General features: G+C 38.5%; 1 protein-coding gene across 1 annotated transcript in view; it reads right to left on the reverse strand.

The window, feature by feature from the left end:
• The window catches only part of CHRM3 (cholinergic receptor, muscarinic 3), a 205,748-nt gene extending 198,350 nt beyond the window's left edge, over window positions 1–7,398 (reverse strand). The window contains exon 1 of the mRNA XM_009329156.1: window positions 7,286–7,398. The gene's annotated coding sequence lies outside the window, so the exon portion shown is untranslated. The remainder of the gene's footprint in view (window positions 1–7,285) is intronic.
• Between the last annotated feature and the right edge of the window lie 2,818 nt (window positions 7,399–10,216).

Genomic DNA, 10,216 nt, shown 5'->3' on the forward strand with positions numbered 1-10,216 from the left:
TTTATGCTGGTTTACTCCAACTTTGTTAATTCTTTGGAAAAGAAGGGTATCCAATAGCATTTCAGTGTAACCAAGGAGTCTGAAAAGGTGAACGTTATCTACAAACAGTAGTTATTCTATCAGAAAGTGCGACTGATCTACTCGTAAAAATCTGCACTGGTCTAGTTTTCTAGCAACAGTTCTGATCTCAACAAGATAGTTCTCTCCAAGCTAACAAACTGCCGATATCTAGATGCTTTTATTGACAACAGTAAAAGGGGGAAAAAAAATAGTCTTATCTAAATTTCTGAATAAATTTACTCAGATTTAATATAGAGCTCATCTAAAAGCAATGAATGCAGAATTGAACTGTGGATGCCTGCTGTAACAGCATGAATTAAAACTTACGAATCTCATTCCTCCCCTTCTCAAGCACTACATTAGTTCTTTCAAAAGCCTAGATTTTGTTTCCCTGAGCTGAGAAATTTAAATTGCTTTTCAGAAGCTATTATTTTCTACCAGTTTCCCCTTTTCCCCATTTCTCCTATTGCTGATGCTGGCTAGGAGAATAATCAAAGTTAGAGGAGACACAGATACTGTATGCATTTGATCAGTTGCAAGTCACAGAACTGCAGTGATTCTTACCTGCTTTCTACGTTGTGCTTTGCGAAGCTTCTTTTTGAATGAGTCTTAAAATGATTATGCTTAATTCGGGCACATGTCCTTATCACAGTTCTCTGCTACTGGGTAAATTATACGGTAATACTGGTATGTTGAGAATAATTAAAAATAAAATTAAAAATGAATCCATGCCTCATTGTAAAGGTAAATTTCAGTGGCCTATATTGTTCAATGGTTTAATCAGTGACCTGCTGGTTACCAAAGAGGTCCCACTGGCAAATACAGAACTGACAGTAAGTTAGGAGGAGTGCTGACATGGCTGATGGCAGACTCTAGCTGGAAAGACCTTTATACTATTGAGGTTTGGGCCAACAGAAACCTCATGACGTTCCCCAGGTGCCAAGGTGGGTTTGTGGCACAGAATAACCCCCGGTGTGAGTAGGGACGAGGAGCGGAGGGGATGGGCAGCCACCCCCGTCAAGGGCAGATGGGGCGATGGTCCTGCTTGGAGTGGGAGGAGACCTCCCAAGGGCCTTACAGCCAGCATGTCCCTGGGTTTTATAAATACTCATGAGTATTCTAATTATTTAGATGATTGGGGGGAAGGAAAAAAAAAAGTAATTCAGTCTCTTTAAAAACACTTTTTTTTTTTTTTTAATATTATTTACTCTGGTTATCAAAGGCCTGCTTTCCACTCCCACAGTTGGGGCCACATAGCTTTTAAATATCTCAATATTATCTTGTTTATTTCAGAATTATGCTCATATAAAAATTGAGTCCCAACATGTATATTTATGTAACATAAACCTCCAAAACCTCTGAAATAATAAGCATTCAGAAAGGAACTCTGCCTGCTAACTATAAAAGAACAAAGAAATTACTGATTGCTCTAAGCAGCATACTTTTTTTTTTTTTTTTTTTTTCCCCCCCAAAAGTCCCTATTGAATGCTTTCTGTGAGAAACTCCAGGAGTTATCAAACTCAGGCTTCTCAGGGATACAGGAAGCACCATCTGCCTCCAGTAGTCAATGTCCACCAAACAGGAGAAGGATATATTTAGTTTTTCTTAAAAAGAAACAAAGCTCCATTTTTTAGGCACATTTTTTGGGTGCTTAATCCTAGGTAACTTTAAGGTCGTCAATTTTCACAGTAAGCATTTAGTATATTTTCTCGTTAGGTATCCAAAATTAAAACTGTGTAATTAATTATACTGTAAACAAGGGTGCTGTGCGGGTCAGAAGTGTAAGCAGGTAGGAGAGGTGACACCACATGCGGCGATGCCACGTGCCTCCTCCTGCCAGCCCAGACACCCTGAGAAACATGAAAGGAGAACACGCAAGCACTGGGCAGAAGATTTGCCTAACACTTACAGAGACTGAAGTAAGCAAAATTATGAAGCGAACGATCAAAATATAGTAACCGTTGGGTCCTACACCATATAAAAGAGCTTCCCCAAAACTCATCTGTCACCACCAACCAAGAGGAACCCAAGAGAGGTGGTGAGGATGCAACTGCTGGTATCTCCTGGCCTCCAGACTTGCACACAAGTGATGCTGGCCAGATCACCTGGACATGTATTTCAGTGCTGTGAGCATGCCAGTGTGAGAACACAAATGGGTAAAATCAACTCAATTACGTATTATCTAAAATAAAGCCACCTCTCCCTTCAGAAAGATCTCTCACTGAGTTAGTTGCAGTTTCCTGCAGCTCAACAACGTCTAACTTTGAGGGAAGGAGCTGGTGCTGCTAGGGCACCAAAGGCAGTTGATCACTGATACGGCTCTCCTAGATCGCACGTCATTTAAACCCTTCCAGCTTTCCAGGATCCTCCCCTATCAAACTGATAATGGGTTGGATAGTTCTGTACTGCATCTTGGTTTTCCATTGGAAACTTCACCTTCATAGCAGGAGAATAAAAAACCAAACAGATCTGAAGCACTCGCAGTATATTCTTATATCACTAATTGTTAATGAGAAAAAAAACCTAGATTAAGATTCTAAGGACAAAAACAAATACTCGGTTTACTAGTATTTGCATGTGGCTTTTTTTTACCCTAACAAAACTGGCAAGCTCTTAGCCTTTTGTAGAAAATGGCTGCTATTGCTTTTTTACGTTAGCACAGTAGAAAGGCTAAAAATTAAATATTAATTAATTGGATATATTTTCAAGCAAGTTTGCTGGAGCTTTAAACCTAGCACTTTCTTTAAGAGCCTGGTGCATTTAAAGAGTATAGAATTATAACACAACAGTAACGTTACCACAGAGCCTCTTCTCATTCCAAGCATCTTTACTCATTTACTATTTTTTTTTAAATGCAAAAAGCCCACAGAGGTAGTCACTTGGCAGAAATAATTTATGAATTCAGCAGAAAACTATGCACAAATTCAAACCTATAGAAAGTGAAAATATTTTCCTGTCTCCTTTCAGATAAAGAAATTGTTTGCAGCAGTTCATTTAAAGCCAGATCCTATCACACTCACATTAGAGGGACACTCTTTAAGAGGAAATAAAATGACACACCGATCCGTTGACTAGCGCATCGATCAGGACATGCTGATAGAGAATCATTAGTCAAGATTCCCTACTAATAGAAAATCATTAGTAGACAGCCATCAGCAGCAATGCCTCTTAGGTTACTGAGCCTACTTTTAACCAATACCTAACTCTGAGGCCAGTTTCTCTGTAGCTTTTGAAGCTTCTGTGGCATAATTTATTCAAAACTCTTGTCATAGTGCAGTCCTTCTGGATCACAATATCAGCTTGAAAATGAAGTATACAGAAGTGTGTGGAAATGAAAGTAAAAGGGCAAAGGGGAGCTCTTACTTTATTGAATGTACTGAGGCAGCATGAAAAACCTAGTTTAAATTCACCCAAACCAGAAATTTTCAAGACAAACACTAACAGTTATTCCTTTGTTCCTGTTTATTAGCTGCAGGCATCTCAGTTCAGGATATATCTCTGCAGGATCGTGATTACTTCAATAAATAATGCATGCTTCATATTGATTCTCTCAGTGTACCTGCTATGCCATTTATTCTGGCACCCAAACGAAGCCCGTGATGTGTTTGGACAGTCCGGCTAGCAGGTGGCATGGCAGGACGGACCCAGATTCACCAAATGCATCTGTGTGAACTCTGACGGAGCAACGCTCTAAGCAAAATCAGTGGCAGTCTAGAGAACCCTGAATTTCCACAAGAAGGAGAAAACAATAGAAATAACAAAAATTGATTGTTTTTAATACTTATTAATGATGATTTACACTTAAAATGGAGCACTTCAGTTACAACACTATCTGTAAACTGCAATGAGCCGTTAGCACAAAGAGGCTGAAACAAGAGTTCAGAAGCAGAAACATCCAAAATGCAACCTTTCCGTTACTTAGTGTTGGTATAGGAGGTTTCAGTACATGGTTTTGACAGATTGTTTTGAGTTGAGAAATTGAGATCCAGGGCTAGACTTTCTCCATGTTTTCTTCTTGTTGCCTTTTTTTTTTTATTTTTTAAATCAGGTAATAGAACTGTAACACTACCTAGCAGTTGCTGATGTCCCTACAAGTGATTGTCTATACTGTATAACACTCAGACAATACAGCTGGTAAGTATCAGGACTTCGGGATACCTGCTACAGTTTTTTTATTGAGCTTCCTAGACTTATTTTCAGTGTCCCTTCCAAGTAAGTTGATGCGATTACGTACTCAAAATTCCTTCGTTACTTTTATAACTTAACATATGGTCTGAACCACTTATCTTGTTTGTAGATGTCCTGACCTTTAATGTTTTACACATTATCTTTTTAGTTATCATAAATGTCTCCTAAACAGCACCTGGCTTCTGCTCTTTATAGCTTCTTTGTCATCCTGTGCTGACTTTACATATTCAATTTCTTTAAAAGAATCCGTTCAATATTAAATTGCCATATGAAGTTTCTCAATACATAGGAGACAATTAAGATTTTCCACTTTTTATTGTTGTTGTTGTTTGGGTTTGGGTTTTTTTTCTTTTGTTTTTTTCTCAGTGGAGTTGACTGCTTTCCAGCTACAAAAAAATGCCAAAGTTGATATCAGCTGGTCCAATGCAGAATGGAGATACAGAAGACACTCAATAACTACAGACTGATGTACAATTTTGTATTTCCAGTACTCCTTCCTTGTAAGAGATTCCATTTTCCTTTCACATAAGTTCTTCCATATCCCACCATCTCCTCTAAAAGACCGACTTCATCATCTTAACGTATCTTTCGGCAGTAGGTTTCCCTGGTCTAGCTAACGGAGTACAGGATTTGGGAACAAACTGGAACTATTATCATCATCATTATTAATTTACAGATTCTAAATGTATATTACTGTTTCGAATAGCATTTCCTCTCTTGTAGGATTTCGATTTGACAGGTAAGGCTTACTTAGCCCCCAGATGTCATTCCACAAGCTACTGTAGTAAGGGTAGAAAATCCGCTAGGTTTCACGTCATGTGTGGTGACATTCAGTTTACTTCCTGATGTCCCCCTTAGCTTTAATCTGGTTAGAAAGAAGCAGTGGGGTAACTCACTGGGCTCTTGAGAGCCTACGTGAGTCTTGAGTGGATACAATAGCGAGGGGGGAATGAAGATGCCCTTTCACACACACGTCTTCTTTGCTTGAAGAGTTTGACTGCAAAGAGGAACAATTCTGACAAATAAGACTGCCAAAGCAAGCAGTGTTTTTTAAATTGTCAGCGCAATGTAAAACAGCATTTCTTAAACAATTTAAGACATCATCACACTACTTTTTTCTTTTTAGTTTGGCCACAAAGAAAACACTGTGGACTTGATCGTGTTCTCGTGCTGGTGGACACAGGGAATAAATGCAGTAAAATGTGGTGTAGCAGACCTCTGGAAAAGGAGACAAAATCCCGCAGTGTTTACACATATGCGATAGACATCCTTTTCTCTCTTTAAAGAAGTTAGTTCTTCCACCAGACCTGTCACAAAGTCCTTATTTCATCATGAATCAGTGAACACTCAGGATGCAAAAACAGGCTCAGAAATGTATGGCACATTGCTGATAAGGAAGAGGAGAAAAGAAAAGGTCAAGTCTTTGAAGCAAATCGGCTAATTCGGCAAACAAAAAGCCTGGTTAGGGAACAATGCAGAACTCAATGAATACCCAGGGAACTGCCTCGCAGAATCAACAGGTGCTAGATAACCCATCAAACAATATCTTTTTTTTTTTCTCAATAATTTGCCAGCGGAAACAACTGAGGTGATGTTTTCTTTGCTATTTATCTGGCTCCCTGGTTTCAGAGTTGTATGGTTAGTACCTGGAAGACACATCATCTGAAATGCAAAGCCAGCTGAAACTGGTAACAGAGATGCAGGCAGAAGATGCCCTCCAAAGGATGAGAAAGATGTGCTATATGTCTGTCCATTTCACTGTGTAAATACCTACTTCCACCCAAAATAATAGTAACCAGTTTTGCTGGTAAATCTCTCTATCCATTTATATGAGATATTTAAACACATCCCTCCATTATCAAGTGCGAACACACCTCTGGAAACTGTATTGCTTCTGTCTTAGTTCATTACAGTACTTAAGCATATCATAAGAATGGCTTTGACTACTGCCATTAATTTGCCTCTTCTGTTCTCAATGCTTGCATCTCTCTGCTTTTCTCACTACTTCTGCATGCTTCTAAGGACTCTGAAATCTGGAATGGGAATAGAAAAGGAAAGGTACCTTTCACGCTGGCATATCATGTGTTTTCTAACTTGAACCCTAGACACAGACTTAAGGTAACGCACATTTACAGACAGGTTTTAACAATGGCTAAGCAACTATTCCAGAAAATTCAGTACCATTCAAACAAATTTGGCATAAGAGCCATGTCAAAACCCTTAAAACGGGGAAGAGCAAAAGAGTGGGGATTATAAACTCAAATGCTTAACCTGATATTTGGACAGGAGTCTGGGCTGCTATTTCTGGTGTGTTAAAGAGCAGTCAGTGGAACATTTTGATATCCAAATTTGGTTTGTCAATGCATTTAGCCAAATGAACAACTAGTGCTTTGGATCTCATTATTGCATGTCTGGACACTGTAAATCAGAAGTGATAGTTCAGTTATACTATGAGGAGTCTTGCTTTTAATATTATTGTTTATACAATACTTAACATTGCTCACGGATACTATAATCAGATTAACTGTAGGCACAAAACATAGAAGCAGTGCAAAAATAAAACTGAAAACTTCTTTCTAAATATTTTCTCCAATTTATTTTTTTCCCTGTTGTTTTGAATTATATTTGTAACATAGTTACAGTTATTTTGTTCTTAAATACATTGTGGTATGTGTGATACCAAAAAGAATGTTAGGCTGGCATCTAATTTGAACTAAGACGCTCCACACGGAGGTGAAGATGCTTTCAATCTGAAAGGAAAGATGACATTTCAAGCTATGTATCAGGATCTTTGCACAGGTCTAAAATCATCCAAAAGAGAGAAAAATTTTGTATGGTTATTTTTTTTAAGTTTTTAAAACATCCTCAAACAGCTTAAGAAAAAGAACTATTTTTTATGTATTCAGTAAATTAACAACTCTAGGCTAGTCCATATGAAAACAATGGGAACGACATCCAATGCAGGTCACTGCAAACTTTTAGTTCCTTCTCTGAAGTCAAGTGTTTAATTTAAAGTATGTGCAGGAACAAGACTTACCATGGACAAAGAAGAGGAGAAGTATATATCATGTTTCAGATGACTGTAAATCATCCAACTGGTAGCCCATTATACCATACGCTGATGAAAGATTTTGCCATAACCATCAAGATCTTAAAAAAAACACAACAAAACACACAAAACGTAATCAGACATTGAAATAGTGAAAACTGAGCGTTCCTTATTTGAAAACAATTTCACTGCTCTTCAAAGCACACTTTTAAAAAGACAGTTAGAAAAGAGCCTGTTGCACACCATCACCATCCAGCAAGAGCTTCTCTTACAACCACTGCCAACGTATTTTGGTCAGCTACTTCATTTGCAGTTCTTTTGCCCTTTTTTTGGCTTTCAGCGGACCTTTCGGGATTCAGATCTTTTATTCATTGTTGTTTAATGATGATAGTTTTATGCGTCAGCATTTTACTGAAAACAACATTTTCAAGTCCTATTTCATCTTCCTTTTTGTTCCTTTTATGCAGGACTTCACAGTGCGCTTTCCACCAAAGCATAAAATCCACACACCAAAATTAACTACAAAGGTGCATGATGGGGAAAAGGCGTCGCATGTGAGCGGGCAGCCTGGCTGGGCTTGCAGCCTGGCACAGGCGTCCGCAGGCAGCTGACAACGCCAACACCTCTAACACAGGGTACGCTGCTTAACTTGGGTTAGGAGCGCACGCAGAACAAGGAACACCCATCATCCCTGGCCTCAAGCTGCGCCAGGGGAGGTTTAGATTGGATGTGAGGAAAAAATTCTTTACTGAAAGAGTGGTTAAACATTGGAAGAGGCTGCCCAGGGAAGTGGTTGAGTCACCATCCCTGAAGTATTTAAAAGATGTGTAGATGCGGCGCTTAGGGACATGGTGGTGTTGGGCCGACAGTTGGACTCGATGATCTTAGAGGTCTTTCCCAACCTTAATGATTCTAGATTCTATGATCCCATCAACAGCAACGTATTCCGATTAACTCCTTGTTTCTATTTCACAAACATGAAGGCGAGAGTGATACAAAGCTCATTTGAGGATCTGATCTCAAAGTTGCATTTTTAAACACAGATGATGGGCAGAAAGGCAAGAGAGGCGGGCTTCAGGCCAAGTGGCTGTATAGCACTGAGGTAAAAGCTGATGGAGTTTCACTGAATAACATATGATGTCAGCAATTTCAGCAATCTTGTTTTCTCCCAATAAATCCTTAGTAGAGCTTCTTGAATTTTTTTTTTGTTTGTTTTTTAACAGAACCACTCTTTCATGGTTCCTCCAAATTCCCAGAAAGTGCAGCCACTTAAACCGAAACACTGGCTCAAACTGAAAATTTGACAAATTTGGGTTTGCTGGGGGGGTGTTGTTGGGTTTTTTCCCCCTCTCCCTCAAAGCAAAAAGGGATGGGAGAGTTCTACCACTCTTGCAGCACCCTATTTCAGTAGTTTCAGATTTAAATATTTCCTCTCAAAAGAGGCTTTTGATTTCAGTTACATTTAATGTCAAATCTTAGGTTACAACAAAGTCAAGACTAAAGTGAAAGTGTGATCCCAGCACAGTGGTTCCTCTTTCATGGAACATTTTGAAAGTGGGGGGTTCCAAAACACGCTTTTCATCAGATACAGAATGAGACTTCAAAGATCTCTCTGAAGTGAGGTTTTATATTTTCCATAGAACTGCACAGATCTTAAAAGCTAGGGAATTGATTTTCTTTTCACCTTTAATGACAAAAGCTTAGCTAAAATGAATATAATTTTCTGACCATTTTCCACAGATCATTTTTGTCTGCATCAATCACACTTTTCTTTTGCTCACTTCTGCTGAAATTCTACATCTAAATTCTGTTAATAGCTTAAGGGCAGCTACAGGACCCTTCCAAACATTTAACCTTTCTGGTCTGCCTTTCTTCTCTAAAAACCCATTAGAAATGCTGAATTACAGGCTCAGCCAAGCGATACTTATATTCATGAAAACTGGATGGATAGAAAGTGTCATCACACAAATTTACTATAACCAATTCTTATCCAGATTTATTTTACAAGGGAAATAAATTCTTAATTGTCCTAAACATGAGAATATTTTATCATGGTGAAGACCTGCATGAAAGTCAAAACAAATATGCTTAGGAAAAGGCATTCTACTCACATACAATAGTTTTTGATGTGCATGTTCTTCTAAGTACTTTTCTGTACTCATTTTCTAATGCTCTTTCAAAGGACAAAATTACCTATTTACAAGCATAGTTAGGCTTTTTTCAGACAATCGGCAACTTTAAGCAGATGCTACACCAGGCTATTTATTGCTGTCACTTCTCGCGTCCCTGCTGTCTTTTCAGCACAAGGAAACAGCAGGAGTGGGGAATTGGTCCAACTCAAAAATAACTTGTCAAAAACTTTTTCTTTTTTTTTTTACAGGCAGGTCTGTTTTCCCCATTCAGTTCACCACTTGGCTACAAAACCCACAATGCTGGCGTAATGGATGAGGTAGCGCAGGGGTAGGCAGAGAGAGCAGATAAACTGCTTAACCTGCCACTGCTACTACTGAAACGCACATCAAACTGTGCCCTTGTTTTGAGAAATATTTTATCGGTGAAGACAGTATTTATATGAATACAATCGTATTTCAACCCTGTATTGCAAGATTCACAGCTTTGCTATGTCAATGTATTATGCAGTACATGCTTCTAAAATTTAAGGCTTTCTAAAGACAAAATCAAATTCAAATAAAATGTGAAAAATGTGAAACATAATTGATATTTGGGTTCTTTTACAGTATATTATCTTTTTTTCTTCAAAGTCTGCAAGAACCAATATCTTTATCTAAATAAGTTATGGGAGAGCGTATCATAAAGTGATCTATTTGTTACTTTATTCAAATTACTTTCTTTTCATCATTCCCAGCTCTGAACTTATGAAAGGGTGTCGGCCTGGCGCTGCCAAGACAGTGAGGTGGG

Source organism: Pygoscelis adeliae, unplaced genomic scaffold (genome assembly GCF_000699105.1).
Source record: "Pygoscelis adeliae isolate BGI_AS28 unplaced genomic scaffold, ASM69910v1 Scaffold77, whole genome shotgun sequence".
In the NCBI taxonomy this organism is placed as follows: domain Eukaryota; kingdom Metazoa; phylum Chordata; class Aves; order Sphenisciformes; family Spheniscidae; genus Pygoscelis; species Pygoscelis adeliae.